General features: G+C 33.2%; 1 long non-coding RNA gene across 2 annotated transcripts in view; it reads left to right on the plus strand.

Moving 5' to 3' along the window:
- The first annotated feature begins 2,374 nt into the window (after nt 1–2,374).
- LOC111194515 (uncharacterized) overlaps nt 2,375–25,434 on the plus strand; it is a 56,885-nt gene continuing 33,825 nt past the window's right edge. The window contains exons 1-3 of one of the 2 annotated variants that reach the window (XR_002651116.2): nt 2,375–2,456; nt 9,379–9,504; nt 19,381–19,471. This is a non-coding gene — a long non-coding RNA (uncharacterized LOC111194515). Of the gene's footprint in view, nt 2,457–8,352; nt 9,505–19,380; nt 19,472–25,434 lie in introns of those variants that run through there. The other variant, XR_007438896.1, reaches the window with a different exon arrangement.

The raw sequence follows: 25,434 nt of genomic DNA on the forward strand, positions 1-25,434 counted from the left end.
TTAGAGGAAATAACAACCTGAAAAACCAAAAGTAATGGAAGGTTATATTGTAGTCCATGATGGATAAATTGCATATGCTTATTAGACTAATTTATTAAATAATATAAGCCGCAAAAAAAGGTCAACACTCATGACATAACCTGCATCATTTAATAATCAGTGAATATTATAGTGTAAACAAGCTGTTGTATAACTTCCATCATTTACTGGAGGTAATAAGACCTAGATGGATGGATGGATGGATGGATGGATGGATGGATGGATGGATGGATGGATGGATGGATGGATGGATGGATGGATGGATGTATAGGAAGGATAAGAAACACCCACACCTGAATAAGTTGTGAGAGTATCTTCTGAGTGAAAACACTTGAATTATGTGAATTATAGCACATAATGGTTGGAGTGAGGTCTGATATTGGGTGCAGATAAATGGAACATTATATATTATAGAAGGCAAATATTACCACCCACAGTGGACAGCACAGCACAGTAAGTGCTAATGATTGTGACCAGCGATGTCTGACTGGAATTGTCCATGTGAAGAGACAACAGACATCCACATTTAATACAGGAGACCCCAAACACAAACATATCCCACAGAAAAGTGCAGGGTTATTTAAATTCTATTGCATATAATACTAGCTTCTTTCCCATGACATGTAACATGTCAGTATACACATACTATATATATATAGTATATATATATATATTAAAAGTGCATCCCCAGATGTATCTACACACCTATATATATATATATATATATATATATATATATATATATATATATATATATATATATATATATATATATATATATTAAAATTAAACCCATATATTGTATACTTTACCATATACATAACACAATAAATGCAAGTAACAGTAATGGGATTTTTTTTTTATTATTTAGAAGAAGCTTACCCTGATTTACTATAAGAAAGGACCAATATTCTTCTTCTTCTTATTATTATTATTATTATTATTATTTCTTCTTATTATTTTTTCTTCTTCTTCTTCTTCTTTCTTCTTCTTCTTCTTCTTCTTCTTCTTCTTATTATTATTATTATTATTATTATTATTATTCCTTCTTCTTATTATTATTTTTCCTCCTTCTTCTTCTTCTTATTATTATTATTATTTTTCCTTCTTCTTCTTCTTCTTCTTCTTCTTCTTCTTCTTCTTCTTCTTCTTCTTATTATTATTATTATTATTATTATTATTATTATTATTATTATGTGAACCTCAAAATATTGGCTTTACACCAGTAGAAATGTGGAAATGATCACTGTAAAACATGTTCGTACAGGAATCTTGCAGTATTGTTTATTTTTTTTTGTTTGTAAAAGTAGTAAAAAAGTACCTAAATTTTAACCTAATCTTTTCTATCTAAAGGTTTTCAAATACGTTAAATAAAGTCAAGCCAGCCCGCTGACTTTGTCACACACACACACACACACACACACATACACACACTTACACACACCAGCTGATAATAAATATGACAAATACTACTAAATATTCTTAATTTAACATGTTTTTTATTCTTTTTTTCTGATGCATCACCAACTAATGATTTACATTGTATATAATAATGTCAAGCATTGTTTGTTAGTTTTAATTAATTAATACTGAATTACTATTAAAATAAAGTTGAACACTGAGATTTGCTTCAGTTTGAACACTGACTAACAATTCTCATCCTCAGCACATTTTCAGCAAATCACAAAAACACAAGATAATATATTGCTTTAATGCACAAAATTTGTTATCTCCAACCATATATCTGAATTCGAATATGGTCGTTTTTCTTTATTTTGTGTTTATATTTAAATGATATATGGATCAAAAGATATGATCTTTTTTATTACATTGACTCCCATTAAACATTTTCCTTCCTCCTTTAAAGATGCAAAATTTGAGATGCAAGGTTTTTGCATGACAATAAGATCTGTCTGTGTGCTAAAACATCTGTGTAATATCAAATACTGAGGTTATAAACTCTATATTAGAGGTTAGTAAATCAGAATGCCTAAATTTTTACTAAACATAAAAAAATAATAATAAAAATCAAGAATGAACTGCAAATCAAAGCCTGTGTGTGAATATAAATGAAATGTTTCCATTATTTTGTCACTCGTCTTGATACACAAGTCCTGGTGACTGAAAGCTCCTGAATCACAGTAACTCTGGTGTAACTGCGCTTTGGCTCTGAGGGCCGAGGGCCGGTCCGGGGTACAGGTTGCTGCTGCTGCTGCTGAGACGCGGGACTTGAGCTTGAACTTGACCTCCTGGGAACGGAGGCGCAGTTTGGCCCCGGCTATTATCATGCACAACTTAGTGTCAGCCCTCATTTCCATACTCTCCCGCCTGCCTACAATTAAAAGGCGAGAGCACAGACACTCTCTTCCTCTTTTCCCAAAGCCTGGAGACAACTCACAGCTCCTCTCTCACCCTCTGTAAGTTCATTTTTCACAAACGTTCTTCCAGTTTTTAAGGGATTTACTTGAATTTTTATTGATTTAATTGATTAATAACATTCACTGAATAACATTACCTCAATAAAGCAGCAGAAGAACGATCAGATTGTTTTGTTTAGTGTTATTTGTTTAGATTTATTTTTTTTAAATAACTTTTAAAAAACAACATTTTAAACTTTTTTTCAGCAGACTTACCTGAGACTTTCCATTTTAACGATAGTTTAGCTGCAGTTTTATCTTAACTCACTTTTTGTTTAGTTCATTTAAATCCTAAATCTTTGTTCACTTTAAAAGATCATTTTTGATTAATTAAAATTGTATTTAATGTTTTATTTTTGTATAATTAAAATCTTCTTTAAACTTTTAGTGAATTAAGTAGTTAACTTTATTTAATGTTAAATGTATTTAATTTAATAGTTTCTGTCTAGCATTAAATTGTACCTTTTGATCTATTAATTTTTTTGCATACTTTTGCATTCAAAGTGCTTTACAAATCAGAAAATACAAAGAGAAGTAAAACTACAAAAACGTGTAACAATAAAATGGAAATAAAATGATAAAATAAGGGTGAAGCATGGATAGAAAGAAGTCAACATTTAATGCTAACTTTTCAAAAATGTCAATTGTTGCCTATTTAAATGTTTTAGCTAATTTAATGTACATTTTATCAGTAAAAATGTAATTTTAGGATGAGAACTGTTTGTGGAATTGTTGCGTCTGGCCTGTTGATACAGAGCACTAGACTAGACTAATTCACAGGGGTCTGAAAAGCTGCTCACTGCAGTGATGGATGGATGCTTTTCTAGACTCTTTCAGACAGGCTGTGTGTAACTCATGCTTAAAGAGCCCCTCTGTGGTGGAAAATGAGTGTTTCATGTCTGATCTGAAATGTGTGAACTGTCTCTCAGGGCTTTCTCCTCTGTAGCTTTTGTAGCTTTCAATTTTAGAGTTAAGAATTGTTATAAAATGTGTTAACTGAATGCATTTTGAATGTAATTGAATGTAAGATTACGTATTTTGCAAGCAATTATGAGCTGGATTGTGATTTTTAATAATACACTTCATATTAATGTAAAAACGTTAATTAGACGTAATTAAAAGTGTATGAATTAACTACAGTAGCACTGCATTGTTTTAAATTACTTTAAATTATAAATGCTGAAAGATGGTGTTAAACAGAGCTTCTTTTTAGGATTTTTTTTATTCTTTTAAAGTACCTTTAAAAATACCATTAGAAATTTGGACAATTAATGAGAAATATATAATAATAGTAGTAAGTTAAAAGTAAAAGTAAGTAATAGTAATAAGTAAATGAAATAATTAATAAAGTGTATTAATAAGTAAATGATTTAGTAAAATAATGTACAGTAGTACTTTATACATTAATATAAAGTAAAGAAGTCTAACAAACAGTGTCATTTTTTGTGCTGAACTCTATATTTCTTTTAGGTTAGTTGCTTGTTTAAAAGTTCAGACTAAAATGCAAATTAGTTGTTGAACAATATTTAGGATATCAAAAGCTAATTGTCCTGTAAATTTAAATTTTATAAATGTGTAATACAGTACATGAAGTAACTGCAGGTTAACTGTAATAATGTAAAGTAGAGAGTGATGGACTACTGAGTGTAGTAGATAAAAAAAAACTTAAAAACTATAAAGTTTTCAAAATGGGCTTAAAACATTCTCAAAATTATTAAATGTGCAAAATATTTAAAGTTAAAATAATATTTACGTAATGTAAACAAAAAAGTTTGAGGTTTTGTAAAAAAAAAAAAAAACCTATAAAACTAAATCCAAGTCCAAGAATAATCCAAAAAGAAATGAGGACACTTTATGTAAAAATGATTAATTATACAAAATTTTATTTCATTCTTATAAATGTCCACTCTTTTAAAAATATATATATATTAAAGCTCTCCGAGAATTAGAAGTTCTGTAATTTAATCCAACATACTTAGATTAAATTACAGATAGATCCAAAATGTTTAGTCTCAAAAAAGAATTTCCACTAAATAGTGTAACTAATAGTTTTAATCTTTTTCCATGTAATGCTCAGAATAAAAATAATACTTTGAGTTGCACACATTTTATCTAAAAAATAAATATCAATAACAATATTGTTATATAATCTTTTTATCAAACAAGATTAAAACTTGAGCACTTCAAAAATACATTTAATGAAAGAAATTTAGCTTTTCCTATTTGCTTTTTCTTTTTAGTTGCAGTGGTTTCCCACTGTGTTTCTATACTTTGTTCTAATATATAGATAGAAATACATGCATATGAGAATTAGAAAAAAAGTATTTATAAAAATAATAATAATAATATTCTGTAAACAAAATCCAACTAAGAAAGTAAATGTCTATTTTTATTAAGTTGACTGATAAATAAAACATATTATTACATATATTTTTCCACAGGATTGTTTTACAGTGTAAGGTTAATAATAATTAAAACAACAATTCATTCATTTTGTAACTGTAGTGTTTGTGTTAACTATTAGTTACACCTTTTAAAAATAGTAATTATATACATTACTATTAAAAATACTGAAAAATATGCAATATAAACACTTTAAAATTGGGATAGTGCTACATATTGTCTATTTTGTATACCCTAAATATTATACCCTTTTTACTGCACCCAGTAGATGGACTGTAGGTATGCAAATGTGAATAGGTGTAACTCTATAGACATTTAAGCACGTTTGTTGTGTAATTACATTGTTATTACTGCATTATAACTGTAATGAAGGGGTCTGGGATGCATTATAAAGTGGTAATCCATGTGGACTGTTTATTACAGTAAGTGTTTTAAAGACTGCAGGGTAAATGCAGGCACACAGGTGCAGGTAAGACAGGTATGGTACAGGTCAGCTGGAGGAAACTGTGTGTAAAACGTTTGTGGCAGCAGCTCATACACAAAGCAGGTGCTGCAGGGCTGCATATTCACAGAGGTATTTCAGAAAGATTAATATGCAGATTATTAAAGGTGGGTGGTCAGGCAAGATGGCAGGGAAGCAGCATGGAGGATCACCAGCAGTCAGATCCTGCAGCACCTTTATATTCTATTGAAACTAACATTTATAAGGTGTTTTCTTATAATTTGGTTATGCAATAATAAATCAAGTATCTCCATTTTTGCCGATTTTTAGTTTAATACATAATTTAAAAAGACACAATATCCATCACACTGTGCTAAAATTTATTGATGAACGGACCAATAGAAACTCTTCAAAATGACCTAAACTTAACTCTTTTTACATTGACTTCCATTGAAAGTTTAGAAGTTTTTTTTCTCTCTCCTGTAAAGCTGCTGTTCTGGAGATCCTTTTTTTCATTGGACAGCGACGATATAATATGTGGAAAAAAATTAAATTAGGGATGGTTGAGAAAAAAACATAGATCTGGTACAGGTGAATATTTTACTGTACTTTTTAAAATATTTTATTAGTTCATTTTAAACAGATACGAATTAGAATTATTTTTAATCTTTTATTAACCAAGAGCTGATACTAAAATCTTAACAAATAAAATGTTAAGACACAGCCAAAATGAGACAATCATCAAACTGCACAAAAAATATAATATAGACAAAAAAGACTTAGTGTACACTTTCTACCGTTCTGTAATGTACACAGTTGTACAATAATACACGAGTTCTATACGAAAAAAATAAATAAATAAAATGTGCCTTCAATCTTCTTTTAATGAATCCATAAAAAAACATTTCTGATTCTATAATTATAACATAACTAAAAAAATAACAGTTTGTAATATATATATATATATATATATATATATATATATATATATATATATATATATATATAAATATTAGTGAATAACCTCTTAAAATCCGTGTAGTGTAAAGACTCTTTGCCCATTGTAATACTCTTTACATGCCTAAATTTCTCTTATTAAAATGATTATTTACGAAACCATTTTTTCTTTTTTCTGTCATCGTTTAACGAATAATTTGAAGCATCTTCATTTTTTTAAGATCGTGATTCAGACATTACTGCGTGGTACTGAACTGTGCAACTTAACAACAAAGCTGTTGGCTGTTCGTTATATATTATTGGATATAATTTCTTTACTTACCTAACTAAGGTTAATAAAATTACTATTAAAGTCAAAGTTTTAACTAATTTAAAATTAACATAATGCCCATGGCGCAAAAGCCCCGTATAAATATTTACAGGAAAAATGAAACAAAAAAAACCCTCTTAAGTTTAAATGAAAGATAAATATAAAATAGTTTATTCCACGTCATCCTACAGCATATCTTTTGGTATTCATCGTTAAATTTTGGCACAGTATGAAGAACAAATTTTAAACGTTTAAAAAAAGATTAGGCTAATATCGATGTATTGACTTAACTCAGCTCTACATACTTAAATATACGTATACTGTGAACAAAAGCTAAATAAATACATCTGTAAACAAATAAATAAACGCAAAAACAAAATATTAAATAATTTTATACTATTGAGCCAATGGTTAAGTTGTGCTGACTTGTATTTTATTTTCAAATATATACAAAAAAATAAAAAACAACACAAAAAAGCGTTGGTAAATGTTATAGTCTTACAGTAGCAGTATGTGGTGTTTAATAGTTGATACATATCAAGAAAATACCTTCAAACCCAGCCTGAAGGTCAAGGAGGTGAAGGAAAGGGCTGGAGGTCAAGTCCATTAATGAAGACAGGCATTCACAAATTAACCACAGGAAACAGAGCCGCGCGTGTTTACTCTAGCACTGGGATTTTAACGCCTTATTGTCTTGTTTTTATACTTTATTATTAGAGCTGTTTAGGATCTTCTGTTTTTTTTTTACAACTGTTATCCAGCTATTGGTTAATGCAACCACGAGAAAACGGTTGGCAAACCAAGAGTAAAAAACAATAAACACACTGAAATTAAATTAAATGTTACATTAATTTTGTGGAGATTAATATAGGATAAGTGATTAGTATTTTCATTTTTAAAGATGATACTCTTTTAGATCTTTTACTGATTAAAAATAAAAATGTGAAGATTTCCCCACTGTGTGAGAAAAAATTGTGAAAGTTTGCACACCGTATTAAAATAATAAAGAAATAAATTAATAACCTTTGTAGATTTATATTATGTGGGTAGGCATTCAAAGAAAAAAAGCCTCTTTGACGTCAGCCGCATCATGCAGAAAAGAGCACGTGTCTACACATTGTTACTGTCCCGCTAAAAATCTTATCTTTATTTTTGCTGTTTTCACTTTTTGACTTAAATAGAATCTAGTCGTTCTCCTTTATATTGTGTCTTTTTTATAGACCAATAGAAAATCTGCAAAAGGCCTCAGAATTAAACGTTTTACATAAACACTTTTACTAAATTTCAAGACGTTTTTTTCTTTCTTCTGTACGTTTTTAATACAGCAAAAAATATTTACCTTTCATATATTTAATTATTATCCTTAATCTGACTAGCACTGTTAATAGTCTATAGCAGTTAACTGGCCTTTATTATTATTATTTTTTAACTCACAAGATATTTTTTAAGAGAATCTGATTGATTATGCGCACTGTATTCTAAATAATTTTTATAAAAGTGTTTAGCTCAGTACGTTAATATTTAGACTAAATATTCCATCGTGACGGAGCATGCTCTTTTAATATTTGCATTTATGTAAATTAGGAGCTGACGATATCTTCTGTCCCATCACTGAACGTTCATTGTGTGGGTTTTTGCACTTGTATTGCGTTGATGACGGAACGGGTTAAAAACGCAAAATATAAGCGATAGAAAATGTTTTTTTACTTATTTTATCACGTTTTTAAAGATTAAACATTAATCTTAACTTGTTTTACTGTACATAAGCTAATATTATAATTTCGTTTAATTAATCACGAATATAAAAAAATCGTGTGTGTTGTGTCCGTAATTAGGATATATATCTAATTGCTTTTGGCCTCAATTCAACGAATTTAGATTAAAAATTGTAGAGTCAAAACGTTCGTCGGGAATTTTAAATCTACCGCGCCAAAAGCATAAGCGAAAGCTCGTCCAATCAGCGTGGTTTTCTTTCCCCACCGCTATTCCTACAAGTCCCGCCTGTCTTATAAAATGATTGGTCTGTCTTTCACACCAAGCACAGCCCGCCCTTCTGGTGAAAGGTCATCTCTACTCAATTAAAGCACGGAGGTGGGACAGCAGTAGCCAATCCCAGCGCTGGAAAGCGGGGATTGACGGAATAGGAGTGGGGTTAAAAAAACAAGGCCTCGGAGAACCAAGCCTGTTTAAACTACGAGATTAGAAATCAGATTGAACTTTTTTGGTTCTTAAAACATTATGTATTATTGCAGTCTGAAATTTTTAGACGACAATTTTAGGAGGAATTTCTTTATTAAAAATCATAAATCTTAATCATAAATTGTTTTTGAGAATGCCTAAAAACACGTTAGATTTGAACAATTGAGGAAAGGAAAAAACATACAATAATAAAATGCGAAATAAATAAAGTAAAAAATAAAGATTTTTGCTTTACACGCATTATAAAATTTACCAAAACACAATAAACGAATAAGCAATAGTAAACTTACAAATTTGAACGATTATTGTAATTTATTAGAAATAAAAGTGATGCAAGCTTGAACCTTATTGGTTCTGAGATGTTCTGAAATATTCCATTCTTCTCATGACTGGGTTTCTCTGCCCCCTCCTTGCCCCATTCCCTCCCTCCTTCTCTCCGACCCCCTCCTCCTCCTCCTCCTCCTCCTCTCTCGTTTTCTATCTATCCTCCTCCCCTCCTGCTCTCCGTTTCATTCTCTCGCGCGCTCGCCCACTCTACCCATCTTTCTCTCTATATATATCTGTATCTCTCTTCTTTTCTTTTTATCTTTCTCTCACTGCTGCGGTTTCAGAAACGGACGTTAAAAACAGCAGAAAGGAAAGAAGTTTTAACCAAGAGCTTGAGCCAGACGGTCGGTGGTCGTGTGAAGATGCGGACCCTCAGATTCCCTGTGCTCGTGCTGGAGGACGGCAAGACGGTAAGATCCACTGCGCTTCTTTCGCCGCTCAGCGCGCGCTTAGTTTCAGCGCTGTTCTACTGTTTAGCTGTTTCTGTGCAATGCGTCTTTAAGCTTTAATGTTTTCCCGAATATATGTTTCTGTTGATGCTTATCTACATCCATTGCTACCTATAGACGCTAATCAGTAGTTTAAAGCCAGTCCAAATTAATTTTTTCTTTGTGAGTTTTTTTTTGTTGCATGAAATTAACAAACACGCAAACCGAAACATCTCCTATACTAACATATTTTTTGTTAATCTGGTCACGCATTTGATGTTTAGACGTTTAGAAATGAAAAACCTGAACACAATGTTCTTAGACCAGAATTATACTGAATTTCAACTCTAGTTCAAAATTTTAGCATTGCAAAAACAATGATATTGCAATTTGATAAAATTTTAGGAGTTTACTCATCAGCTCCTGCACATGCTCGTGCTCGTGCACAGTAATGAGGCCTGCACGAGCTGCTGGACTCAATGGTAGCTCTGGAGCGAGTGAGTGACGTCCAGGGAAGCAGCCCTACCAGCCTGTATTCTCATGCTAATGAGGAACAGCTCGCTGTTGAACTTGATGTTGACTTCTTTCTTTGGGGCTAATTTTTCTCGGTCACTTGTTTGTGGGAAGATTTTTTTTCTCAGGGTTCTTTCAGGGAGGGGGGGGGGGCTTTCTTTTTTTTTGGGAGAGGGGAACAAAAGGAGTAGATGGACTGTGACGGAGATGGGGATTTTATGGCCTTTTAAAAAAGCGAAAACAGGACTGTTTGCATTAATACAATTTGATTAAATTAATTTTAAATCATTTTTTTTCTTGGTTTTTATATAATAGCATACTTTAATATACTTTAACGTTTAAAAAATTAAGGCTATGTGTATGTAGGCTATGCAGTGTGAATTGAACGATTAGCGATAGTTTTTTCTGCTTCTATAAAGTGCATCAGCGTGTAAGATGTTTAAAACGCCTTTTACTTTTATTACTGTTATATTTTGATATTTTGTATTTCTTGCACAAAGCGTTTAAATCTCAGAAGTTTTATCACTATGGTGCAACAGGTGCTAGGCCATGAAGCGCCTATATGCAAAAACGAGATTATATAAAAATGACTTCCGCAGATTTTTTGTTTTTCGTTTTTAATGCTAAATTCCGTTTTACTAAAAAAATAAAAAATACATTTTACTTTGGAGTTTTGCTTTAATTAAATGAACATAGCCCATTGTAAGTATTATTTAACAACAATATATTGCAAAATAAATAAAATAAAACGTAAGATAAATAAAATAATATAAATAAAAATGGAATATTACTTTTAGACAAACTTGAGATTCTTCTCTTCGCCTCTGGAAAACACACTCTTATCATCGAAAGATCAAATAGCTAAAGAGCTCTGTGGAGGTGCTCCAAAGCCTCCCCTGCTCTATCTGTGTTCCTGCGTATTAATGTTCTCCTCTTATCAGAAGATCCCCCGCAGTTCTTCTCCTGCGGTCTCCAGTCTATGACGGATATGATAGGCTTTGATAAGCTACTCTAACTGTGGATAAGGTGTGTTCATAGGTTCTCAGCTTCAGCACCAAGGACAGCGTCACAGCAACTCAAACACACCGAGCAGCCTTTACCTGAACTCACTTTCTTTTTTTAATTGACTGTTTTTTTTTTCAGCCTTAAAGTAATCAGGTAATTGAATAAACTTGAAAGTACTGGGAAGAATTCAGTGACTAAAATAGCTTTTTTGTAGGCATTGTTGTTTTTTTAAAACACATTTAACACTCAACAGGTTAAAGCTTAATGATTTTAATTAAAGTATTAATGTTATTTGTATTATCATTAGCACTACTACTATTATCTGTATTTGTTTATTTTTTTAATAAAACGAAAGTAACCCAAAAATATATAAATAAAATAAAAGCGTCCAATCGCTTATACTTATACTGGACCCAGTTAGTTTTCTGTAAGTGAATCAGTAAGCTGTTTATATATGCAATACAGAGCAAAAAAAAGATACAAATTTCACAACAGAGAATTGAAGTTTAAATAATCCATATCTGAACTTTTAGAATTTATAAATATATTTTAATGCTGAGCACATTGCAGTGATAAGACACACTAACACGGGTGGTTCTAGACAACTTAACACAGTAGTTTATTTTTCACTAAAATATACGGTTTAAACATATCTGTTTTATGCTAATCTAATATGTGTTTTAGAAAATGAGTGCTGTAATATTAATAAAAGTAAAACAGACTTCAAAGAAACAATAATGTTATTAATAACCATAGAAAATGTAGGGGAAAAATAAAAAGTTTGTTCTAAATTAGGCCTAAAGATAAAAAACTACATAAGCATTGGACAAACGCTGACTGAATTTGTCATGATTTCACAATACACACTTTTCTGTACACTGTAGGTGAAACACACACACACACACACACACACACACACACACACACACACATACAAATTTATATCTAAATTTATATTTATTATCATGAGTTGAAGATCATTCTTTTGTTCGTAAATTAATAGTATTTCAGGTGTACCTGCTTTTATTATTTTATACTAGCTAAAATTATACCTTGATTTTTATTTTAACTAAATTAAAATCAACGCTTTACTGTAATCGTTATATGACGCTCATTTTCACGTTACTGCAGGGTGTATAAATGTGTGTATTTATGGGTATGAGCATATTTCTGCAGTCACCACAATAATACCATGAAATCCATCCATCCATCACCCGGGTCACGCAAAATCGTGCCACTCTAGAGTTCAGTATCCCGATTATTATATTTATATTAAGAAATAAATAATTATATATAATCTATTTTTTGAAAGAGACAAATTATTTCTCAGAACATACATGAAAGAAAAAAAAAGCAACGAGGGTGTATTCTTTTCACAAACAGTAAAACCAATACCATAGCCAGGTATAGCCATACCTTGTCAGGGGGGCCCGCGTGGCCTACTGTATTACTATTACTGCATAGTGAGTGGTGCATCACTTCGCATACCCCCCTCCTCGTGCTCCAAGTGGTTCATTCCATTTTCTAAACCATACGTATGCAGCAAGTATGCAAGTCGGAGTGCATTATGGGTAGAAAGAATCCTGATGAGAATATGCTTAATAGCCTGTGTGCGCGCACATGTGATTTAGTGGGGAAAAAAGGTTGTGTTTGACGCATTTACAGACAAATAAACAATAATGAAAAAATATATAATACTAATAAGAATTCTAATAAGAGTTTTATCGCAGAATGTATGCTTTTTAGTTATAAAACTTTAGATTTTATAAGATATATTTTACACTATTATGTGTTTTTATAAATGCTTTTAAGATGAAATGAAATCAAATGCACAAATGCAAGTTCAGGGACGATGGCATACACTATCCTGTTCATGCTCATGCATGCGCGCTGATATTTCAATAGCGCCCTCGTTGTGGTAGCCTAATTTTATTGTCATGATAATGACCATCATTCACTATGATTTCTCACGGGCTTTCTGAGCGCGAGCTCATATACAGCACATGGCCCGCATGACCAGGCTGAGCTTACTGTAATGACTGTAACTTGTTTATTTCCACTTTTTTTACTTTTTTAAAAAGGTGAATCAGTGAGTCACTTAAACGTGTGGATGTATTTGTAGCCCCATTGGGATTTTTGAATTGTATTAATACTGTCTTAAGATAAATAAAATCTTTGCTTTGGAAGTTATGTAATCTGCAATTGTTAGATTGCAGCGTTTTATGTTTGTTTAAATATTCTTCTTTTTTTTAATAAGTCAGAATTGAACTTTGTGGATGAACGTGTAGCTTAAAACGGGGACTTTAATACAGCATTTTAGAAAAAAGAGCTTTGAAAGTGATGGAATATTATAAGTAATACATGTACATGCTCGTAATTTTAAAATTGTTTATTTATTTATTTATTTATTTATTAAATATGTCTGATTTGAACATGTGGAGGAACTTGTAGCCTAATATGGGATGTATTCCTGCACTTGCAGTTCAAAATAGGGGTAAATACGCAGCTTTTGGTGCAATAGAGAATCTTAAGTGATACTGGTACATGTTTGTAATTGTAAAATTGTGTTGGTTATTTTTTAGTCAGAACTGAACGTGTAAAATAACTTGTGACCTAATAAGAATTATTGTATTCATACAGTCTTAAAAGAAAGTGCACCTTTGGGAATTACATAATATATTACGTGATTCTAGTATGTGTTTGTAATTTAAAGATTTTATCGTTTTTTTTTTCCTTTTAAGTGAGTCAAACTTGAACGTGGGGATGAACGTGTAGGCTAATATGTCCACCTTTGTCTTCATACAGCTTTAGGAGGGAAAACGTAGCTTTGGGAGTGATAGGATATCTTAAGTGATACTAACACGTTTGTATTTTTTTAGTTTTTGTGTTTTTGTTTTTCTCATTTTCTCTCCTTTTCTCTTTCTCTTTTTTCTTTGAACGTATCTTTTCATTTACCAGGCCACCAATGTATTAAAACTAATAATTTACAATATTTATTATTTATTTATAAAAAAAAAAAATAAAATAAAAATAAAATAAGGTGTTTATGAGAGAAAGAAAGAGATGGGTGTATAGATGGGTGTATGGATGGATAGATGGATTGCTGGATGGAGGGATGGATGAAGGGAGGGATGGAGGGGCGGGGACACCGGAGTGTATGGTGTGAGTGAGTGAGTGAGTGCGTGCACTTGCTGTGGCTCGTGCACTCGATCCTGAAAGTCCTCGTGCTCTATCGTCAGTGCTGAGGAAAGAGACAGGCGTGTATTCCATTCACACCGCGTGTACAATGGGCCTGTAGCTCGAGCTGTGGATTAACACGGGGCAGGAATGTGCATCATTCAGAGGTAAAAGTGTGTGAGTAATTGGGCAGACTGGGCAGTTTGGGGCTGACTGTAATGCAGATGGTTTGGCTGGTGGTTTATATTGGGCCTTATGTTTTAAAGCTTGTATAATTGCAGGGATAATAGCAGAGTAACGGCTGCTCAGCACTGTCTCGGGTTGTGTGGCCTGCTTTATGCTGATTGGTTAGCTTGTGGTAGATGTGTGTGTGTAGGAGTGTGGAGAGTGAGAGAGAGTGACACACTGCAGTGATGGTCGTGGAGGATCGTATATGTTCATGTGTAGCTTTATGTTCCTGACATTACGAGTAGGTTGGGTTACAGGAAGTAAAACAGTGAGATGTGTGTCTGTGTGTGTGTGTGTGTGTGTGTGTGTGTGTGTGTGTGTGTGTGTGTGTGTTTGTGTGTGTATATGCATTGTTTTTGTATTGTCTTGTTTATAGTTTATATACACATACGAGGCCATATCATATTTGGTTTATCTTTGGTTTTAAATATGTTAAGTGTTTTCATATATAGTTCATATCATTCTAAATAATCTGGGTTAATCATGGTTGTATGTTTTATGCCAAATATGTCATGTTGGTTTGTGCGTGTGTGTATGTGTATCAAGTTATATATAAATAGTTAATCATTAATCTATAGCAAATAGTTAATCTAGTTGTATAGTTGTGTATGGACATATCCTCCATGCTTTGAGAGATCAATCACGTGAGTGTGTGTGTATATATATATATATATATATATATATATATATATATATATATATATATATATATATATATATATATAGTTATGTATTTACACTCAAAACATTTGTGTAGAAATTTAAGAAATGATTAACTAAATACGCTTCTATAGATGTAAGCTTAATATTAATGCTGTCAAAATGATTACGTCCTCCGGCAATTCACGATTGTTGAGGTATTAGCGTTTTTTATTTAGCTATATAAACACAGTTTAGAATTATAATTTGCGTCTTTATGTCTCTCTCTGTGTCTCTCCTATTAATTATGATTAATGACTAAATATTTTGTATTAATCACAAAAATATTTTAAGTGTTTATAAATCTATATTTTAAGTGAGTATACCGCTATTATAAATATAATTCCACTTTGCAATCGACCTGGGATTTTGTTTACATGTGAATATGTACTATTACAAACTATTATTACGCTATTATTACGATATCATTAAGATAGACAGATTGATTGTGTTTGTGTATGCTTGTCTAGTTCTTTATCGGTAGTTTTGTACATTTCTATAGTACACTTATTTTAGAATATGTTATCTTAAATATTTGTTACGTTTTTCTAATTGCTTGTATTACAGATATATAACACATGGTTCTGGTGCATGATTAAATTGTTGTGCTCTATAATGGAGAAACGTGTTATAATATTCTGTTTATACTGTAAAGAAGGTTATATCCAACAAAGAGCAACAAAAGGGTAAAGGATGCATATTCTCTGGTATTATAGAACCGTGCTATTAGGGTATATTCTAGTACATGTATGTTAATTCCACATATGCAAGGCTTAATTCAACTCCACACTGAAGGCTGCGCTAGTGTGTGTGTGCGTGTGCCTGTGTGCGTGTGTGCGGCATCACGTGACCCTGCACGGCGGCGGCTGCGCGCGCGGCCCCTTTAAGACGCTGGCGGGTTAGTTTCTGTCTTTGGTTATCTAGCTGTATGAGTTTATGAAATATCATAAAGCTAGAGAACCGAAAGTAGAAACTGAGCCCACGCGCTTCACGTCAGATCCACGGGGGAGCACGAGGCGCACGGGGGGCTGCGCGAGCTGCTTCACAAGGCTCCGGGCTCGGTACGGACGCCGAGCTGCACGCGGAGGAGGAGGAGGAAAGAGGGGATTCCGCTCATCACCAGCATCCTCAGCATCATCCCTCATCTCCATCACCATCATTACACTTAGAACTGTGCGCGTGCATGTATGTACTCTGCGTCCACGTGCGGCTTGTGACGGAGTACGTAGGCTATAGGTTTTTTACTAACGTTATTCCTTATCAATCCATTTTGGGAGCACCTGGCGCATGTGGCGCGCGCGCTCACGACCGTTTCCCTTTTAAGCTCTTTCACATATTGCACGTGTCTGTATGTACGTATGCATGCATGCATGCATGGTCCTCATCGCGTGCTCTTCGCTGTGCATGCGTGACCCAGTGTTTTACATCATCCATCACCTTTTGTGTGGTTTGTTGCCTCAGTTTGCGTCTCCGCAACGAAACGGTTAACTGTGGCGCGCGGCCTGATTGGTGCGCGGCTCGCGCGTCACGTGGGCCCGAGGAGCGGCGTGTTTTGTCGTGCAGTTCTCGCGTTCAGCACGATCGTGGACTGTCAGAATGCAGGATGTGACAAATAGTGGCTTTATGGTTACAGTTAGTCAGACAGTAGTGCCAATTGGACAGCGACCGGTTCTGAACCTCAGTACTGCCATTGAGGCCCTTATGGTTTTGGATGAAGGGTTGGTTGCTGATGTTTGATATGATGTAGGACAGTGGTTCTCCAACTCTGTGGTATATGTACCATGGTTGATACATGAAGTATGCCATGGTGTATCCTCAAAGTGATGCTAAAAATAACATTTGAAAATTTTCACCTGTAATCTTCATAGCTTTAGATTGGTTCGTGTTTAGAGTTTAAGCAGTCAGATTCTGAGTTTTACACTCTTAAAACTGAAATATAAGTTCCATTTGCCCTAAGGTTAAACCTTTGAGGAACTCAAAGATTTATGCTAGGTGACCTCTGAGAATATGCGCATTAAAATACTAAGAATTGAAATCGATAAAGTTTTGTCTTGTCCTAACCTTAGATTGGTTTGTATTTAGTGTTAGTATCAGTTCCATAGGTCCTAGAGTGGACCTTGTGGATCTCCACACATGATAAGCTAAACCAGTGGTTCTTAAACTCTAGTACATGTACCACTGGTGGTACACAAAATATCCCAAAGGGGCACACCAAAGTACCTTTGAAAATCTGCTGCATGCAGTAAAATATTAAGATTAAAAAATCAATATTGTTTTTTTATTATAAAACCATAGCTTTAGATTGGTTTGTGTTTAGTGTTTAAGCAGTCAGACTGAGTTTTACACACTCAAACTGAAATATAAATTCCATAGGCCCTACAGTTGAACCTTGAGGAACCCAAAGGCATACCCCAGGTGACCTCTGAGAATCTGTGCACTAAAATATTAACAGTTGAAATCGATAAAGTTTTGTCATGTCCTAACCTTAGATTGGTTTGTATTAAGTGTTTTAATGAGTCAAACCCTTTATGCAAGTTTTACACTCTCAAAACAAGTATCAGTTCCATAGGTCCTAGAGTTGAACCTTGTGGAACGCCACACGTGGTATGCTAAATGATATGCTAATGATACATGAGGTATCCCATGGTGGCATGCCAAAGAATCCTCAGAAAATTTGCTGCATACAGAAAAATATAAAGTTTTTACCTGCAATTTTCATGGCATTAGATTGGGTTGTGTTAAGCGTTTAAGCAGTCAGACTCTTGAGTTTTACACTCTCAAAACTGGTTATATAGTTACTAATATCAATTCTATAGGCCCTACAGTTGAACCTTGAGGAACTCTGCAAGATATGCTAAACCAATTGGTTACCAAATAATTTACAGTCGTTACGAAGCGACTTACATATGGAACCTGGCCTATTATAGAACCATTGAAACCAATGGAGATGTGGGGGATTTAGAAAACTCCAGTCCCAGTGGTCGAAGTTATCTTTATTTATTCCAGTTTCTAAATGGGCAAAAATGGCAAATGCTGTAAACAGGCTCATTAAATTACAAAGAAATGGGCCTGAGACCTATATAATACTTAGAGGAACAGCCTAATTTAACCTAATCTTTATCTATAGTCACATACTATACAATTTGCCACCTATTTCTCTGTAAAATAAGTTGAATAATAGATAGTACACTGACCTGAAACATCACCCGTGGGCAGGTACTACTGAAGCAGCTTTTTCAATTGCAAATACAATTCAGATAAAGGTGGTAGAAAAAGGTGGTAGAAAAATACTATAGCATTCCTTTAACATATCCAGCCTTAACATGGTGCCAAATTACGTAATGTCCCATAATACCCATTTTTAGTGCATTTCATTATACTTTATTAATGACCCTGAATGCTACCCATTAACAGCATCACACTGTAATGCTGAATTCATTACAGCCTTCATTGCATCAGCATTCACTGCATTAGTTGTATGATTAAGGAAAGGCTTTATGTTGTTTTTTTTGTAATATGCACATTTACAAATATGTTGACTAATGTTTCATCAATTTCTCTGATAAATAACAAGCGCAAGAAGATTAAGAGCTTAAACATTAAGCTGTTATCTGCATATACGCATACATATATGTTGTAATACAGTAGATTTGATACAAAACTGGACTAATTATTATTAGGGTTTTGTAGTATTGGTAATTAGAGGTGCAGATGAACAGTTCATCATGTAAATTAACATGTATCACTACTGTGTAAGCTATAATTACAGTGAAGGTATGTAGGTTAGTACAGTATATTCATACTGGACGTGACTGGACTGAATTGTTATATATAGTGTAATTAGGAATATTGTGTAGTGAAGCCTCTTATAGGTGCTTACATGTCATTATGCAAATATGGAATGTACATTGTGGACTGTGTTGTGGATAAAATAATAATGCATATTTTTACTTCAGCCTGCCTAGCAACAGTATAAGAATGTGAGCATGTCTGTGTGCATTCATAAAACTGAAAAGAAAAAAAAAACATTATTTTTGTTTTTTAAGAATATTTTTCATTATATATATATATATATTTTCCAGAAGAAATGGCTTCAAACACCATTTATTAAAATCTATTTATAAATAATTCTGGAATGCTGATTCAGAAAAAAAAGAAAAAAATATATATGTAAATGTCCTTTCTTTACATTTCTCAGATATTAATGTTTTTTTTTTTTTTCTCTTGTGATTTTAGATCGTGGCTAACTGGAGTATGATCAGCATCACCTGCTTCACCAGGCCAGAAGTGCAGCACTACCAGCGCTCGAGAATCAACCACATAAAAGGTAAATCCTGAATACTCTGCTAAATATAAACCACTTTTCTAAGTGATAAATAATGCTACTGAAGGATTATTGGTTTGAATGTGCAGTTTCAGAAGAAACCTTTAAAAAATTTACAATTTAAACACACAAAAAAAATGATTAATAAAAAAAAAAAACGTTAAAAGACACGTCCACTACAAGGTTCTTTAAAAAACAGTATAGTGCTAGTTCTATAGCAATTTTTTAAACAAACAATTACTAAATAAACCTCAGCAAATCAAAGAAATTACACCTAAAGCTGATAATAAATAAACTGTTGTTATCTTAGAGGACGGCCTGGAAAGGCCTGTCTCTATATAAGTTGTGAGGTGTTATCGTGTGTGTAAAAATATATATTTTCAAGGATTGAAACACTGACACACCAGAAATGAAAGCAGTTTTATTCTTACAGAATCTCTATCAACTCTATTAACCATGGATTTAAACCATGAATAACAACAATGATGCTTTGAAATATATAATATATATGTGTACATATATTTTTTTTAAGTGCAGGATAAACATGCACATAATTACACTGTGGATGAGTGCTGAGTATATACATTGTTGTGTGTAAAACATATAAAATGTAGTCCTATATAAGTTGAAATTCATACAGTTCAACAGATCTTTTTTGAATCAGAAATATATCATTTGGGACTGTCTAAATATGACAACCGCAATGTATATTACAATTATACCCATACATATTTTTATTAACTGCTTACCGGAAATAAATCTAAAGGTATATAAAGCAGATTGTGAGTAGCAAACTCTAAAGTCTCAGCAATGTGTCTGGCAGAGACCAACTAGTGTGTGTGTGTGTGTGTGTGTGTGTGTGTGTGTGTGTCTGTGTGTGTGTATGTGTGTGTTTGTGTCTGTGTGTGTGTGTAAATATCCTTGTTCTGAATGACTGCAATGCCTCATTCAAGAAACAGTCCTTATAACTTCAGTGTGAATGGGCGGGGCTAAACTGCTGTAGGCTGAATAGGTAGCCATTCATAAATATGTAAACGTGTTGGCTTTTAGTCCATATTATTAAAATATAATTAAAATAAAAAAATATATATAAACCCTTTTAAAGCAAAGCAAACTTGTTTTTAATTCAACATTATTTCTAAAAACATCTAGCACCCTTTTTTTATATTTCTTTTCTTCAAAAGATTATTTAGATTATAAACACTAAATCTGACTCTAAAAGAGATCTTTTTATTTTACACCTTTGAAAGTTCACCTACAGGCCCTGCACCTCTTTTGCCTGGCTGGTCTCCGCCTTAAGTGATTTCACCTGTGTTTATTTGTAGCTCCGCCTCCTTATTACCTTTCCCCAGGTGTTTTGTTTCCTTTCACGCCTTGCGTTTGTATTCATAGCTCTGTGCTTCCTGTTTCCTTTGTCGGTTCTTGTGCGTTTTTGTTTTTACGTCTGTCAGGTCGCATGTTTCTTTGTTTTCTTAGTCTTCTCAGTCTATAATGTTCTTCATGTTTCTTGCTGTTTTTTTGCTGTTTTTGTTTTATTGTTTCTTCATTTGTACATAAAATCACTCACATTTGCGTCTGTTCTCCGCGTCCTCTCCTTGCTCATGCTGCATTTCCTGACAGATTACTGAAATCCAAAAGGCCTTGATAGCTAGCTAGCTAGCTAGCTAGATAGATAGATAGATAGATAGATAGATAGATAGATAGATAGATAGATAGATAGATAGATAGATAGATAGATAGATAGATACTTTATTGATCGCCGAGAGGAAATTCTGGACATCCAGCAGCAGGTATACAAAGTATACAAAACAGCAAAAATACTATATATTTATTTCTAAAGCATGTGCAGATGAATATAACTCACATTTATCATTATACTCCACATAAATAAATAAATAAATATACAACCCTAATGTAAACAACTGTTTTTTCCTGCTGTGCAGAAATAAAGAAGAGTGAAGTGTATTTGAAGTGCAGTTTTCTGTTTAGACAAGCCAGGCTGAGCTGGAGGAGGCCGGGCCTCTTTAACATTTCTATGCAAACTAGAGCTTGAATAATGAGATATATTTATGAAGGCCGATGAAGAACGGGGATGAGGGCTGGGGGTATGTGTGTGGAGGGGGTGGGGGGTGCAGGAGCTTTTTTGAAAGGGAGCAGACTGGAGACTGAATGGGGAGAAAGAGGGGGTAAAGGATTGGGTGGTGGTGGCGGGGGTGCCGGGGGGCTTTTTTTTTGGGCCTCCACTGGTGGGGTGCAGAGCGAGGGGCTGCTGTGAAAAGAGTGCAGCCCTTTTTCCCACGCCCGGCCAGACACGAAACAGTCGCGCAGTCTGTAAGGGTCACGTCACACGCCTAATATATACATAGAGCCCCAGAAATTATCGAAGGCGTGCAAATTAACGAGCTGTCTGAGAGAGAGAGAGAGAGAGAGAGAGAGAGACAGACACCTGCCTCTCTCTCAAACAAGTAGGACACATACAAATCTCACTCAAACCACTGCTCTGTAATTAATGTAAATTAGTAATAAATGATTAGATAGTGTATATACAGTATATGGAAAACAAAACATGATACTTTTAAGTTATAAAAAAGTAAGTCTGCATTAAAAGGTGTTTTTTTTGTTTAATACATTTTATTATATTTACAACAATATACTCAAAATTATAGGACAGTCAGGTAAATGTATTTTTATAATAAAACAAATCACTGTTTTTTATATAACTTTTTAATTTAGATCCTTCACATTTTTCTATTCATGTAATTAGAGTATTTAATAAATTGTAAATAATAAAAAATATATAATAAAATAATTATTAAAAAAGGATTTTGTATATATCTTGTATATAATTGAATCAATAGAATTGACCAATACATTAAGTAATCTAATATATATATTACATATATTATATATATATATTACATTATTATATAATTGTTTGTAGTGTAGATTGTAGATTCCCTGTTTTTTTTGTTCACAAAATAACTAAATAAAAATAGAATTTCGTACTGGTTAATTATTACGCATTAATTTTAAGCAGGCATTTTATTTTATAGACAAATATTCATGCAAAAACCCTTTTATTTATTCTTAAATACTTTTTCCTGTACAACATTTTTATGTCATTCATTTACAAACAAACAAATATGTATTAAAATTAATATTTCTGGATATTTTGAAAACTATCAAATATAAGTTTATTGTAACTTTTTGATAATTTTAATAAGTTTGGATTATTTGATTTTTAATTAAAAAGTACAACTGATAGTGAGAACTATATATATATATATATATATATATATATATATATATATATATATAGATAGATAACATCCAGGTTCTATACATCTATTTCTGGTTTAAATGAAATGACATTAGCATTAAACATCAACATAAAGATGAGTGAGTTATTAATATGTGCAGATCTGTGAGTGTGTTCAGTTACACCAGTCTGTAGATAAACTTGGCCTTGCACATGGTCTGTCTGTCTCTGTGTCAAGTGTGTGTGTGTGTGTGTGTGTGTGCGTGTGTGTGTGCGTGTGTGTGTGCGTGTGTGTGTGTGTGTGAGACGGTTGAACTGACGTTGGGGTGGAGTGGGGGTGTATGGTATGGGGGGTGTATGGTATGGGGGTCTGTTAGAGAAACACATAGCAACTTAGCTGGAATGTCTTTCTGCAGGACATTCAATAAGATCTGTGATCTATGTCCATAATGGGGGGCCAGCCGAGGGTCTGTGTGTGTATTTGCGTATGTGAGGGACGCAGAGATGGGGGCTGGAGGGGCTGGGGGGGTATATCCATGTCTAAGACGGAATGAATGTGGATGAAACAGTCAAAAACATGGAGCGAGGGGGTTGTTTAACTTTTAACACATTTAAAGCACAGCAATATATATTTCAGCCACAGTGGTGACTGACACAGTTCTGTAAACTTTAGCATTTAAACACAATTTACTGAATGTTCCTAACTTTAATATATATATTTTATATGTTTATATTTTTTTCTCAAACCTTTTAATTCTCTTTAATTGGTCCATTTATAATAAAACATTAATATAATGTAGAGGTAGATTGGTGTTTTTAAATGGTATAAAACATGAATTGAAAATTGAACTACAAATGAAAATATTAATCAGATCTGACCATTTGAGCTCTAAAAAATGAACTCTAAAAAAGGCAAAACCCTCTGAAGGCATCCTGTGATATCTGGTGCTAAGACTAACATTAGCAGTAGATCCTTTAAGTTGTGAGGTCCCATCAAATGTGTCTTAGGTTGCCAGTTAAATCTTTTGTACTTTTTAAACCACTTTTGATAGGTCCTGATTTCTGCTCAACAGAAAAATCCAGATCCAGGTACCAAACAGGTGACAAATTGGCCTAATGGACAAGCAAAAAAGACAAATAGAGTCGAATTAAATAATCGAGTTGAACTAGAAAAGCACCATTATACAGGTGGTGCTAATGTTATGGCTGTTTGGTGACATGCTGGATTTGTAGTAATAACGAAAAAATATTAGTAGTATCTAATGAATAATGTGTTTTAATATATTAATTTTAAGTCTGTATTTTGTTTTTATGAACCTGGCCTTTATCTTCTGCATCAGCGTTCCATATTATCATCTACCAAGCATAATTTATTTGTATGTGTTTACATGCACATAACAGTACCAAAACCTTATTTTTTAAAAAATAAAATGAATTCGGCATCTCCATAAAAGTTAGAGTCAGCAGAGGGAAACATGAAGTGCTGTAACATTTTGCTGGGAAAAACTGTACTGACTTTAGACTTGATAATAAAACACAGTGGATCAACACCAGCAGATGACATGCCTCTCCAAACCATCACTGATTGGTGGAAACTTCACACTAGACCTCAAGCAGTTTGGACTGTGTGTCTCTCCACTCTTCCTCCAGACTCTGCTCCCTTGATTTACAAATTAAATGTAAAATTTACTGATGATCAGTGATGGTTTGGATAAAGAGATATGTCATCTGCTGGTGTTGATCCACTGTGTTTTATTATCAAGTCTAAAGTCAGTGCAGTGTTTGTTTTCCCGCAAAATCTTACAGCACTTCATGCTTCCCTCTGCTACTGACAACTTTAATGGAGATGTGGATTTTATTTTCCAGCAGGACTTGGCACACTGCCTACACTGCCAGAAGTACCAGTTGGTCTTATATAATATTAAACTTTTCTGAGACACTGATTTTTGGGTTTTCATTGGCTGTAAACCATAATCATCAACGATAAAAGAAATACACGCTTAAATTAGATCACTCTGTGTGTAATACATCTATATAATAGTTTCTTTATTTCTGTCTATATAGAGTAACTGATAACTTTTCAATGATATTCAAATGTTTTGAGATTCATTAGTTAGTATATATTTTAAATACCCTAAACCAGTTAAATTAAAATAAAATAAAATGTTTCTAAAGAGTCAACATACAGACTATTAGTATATTAATATTAATGCTCTCTCCTTGCTAGGAAAAACATAATAAGCAGTACTGAGGCTGGCAAAAAATAGAGGTCATCTCCATATATGTCCAAAATGACATGTCTAGTGTCTGACCTCGTACAATTACAGAGTGGGATGGAATAAAAGCTTCTTTGTAGGTTTAGTATGAAGATGTCCTAATACAGTGTAGACATCAACAGGCAGTTTCTCTTCAGTAGAAATTGACTATTTAAACTACACTGTGGTGTAAATATGTATTACAGAGCTCAATAAAAGAGTCTAATAGGTTATTTTAATATATATACTGGGAAAAAATTCCGCACCTGTAAAGTGTAAACCAGCAGCATCCTCTCCCATCTCCCTTTATCTGCCACTTTTACAGCTTTGTTCTGTCAGGATGGTGAATTACAAGTACAGGATATCAAAGGTTCCTCGCAAAACGCACTTGTGAAACCTAAAAAAAGCCTTTCCCTCCCTTTCGGATTCGCCCATTCCTCCTCATTAGCATT

Source organism: Astyanax mexicanus, chromosome 4 (genome assembly GCF_023375975.1).
Source record: "Astyanax mexicanus isolate ESR-SI-001 chromosome 4, AstMex3_surface, whole genome shotgun sequence".
Classification (NCBI taxonomy): Eukaryota; Metazoa; Chordata; class Actinopteri; order Characiformes; family Acestrorhamphidae; genus Astyanax; species Astyanax mexicanus.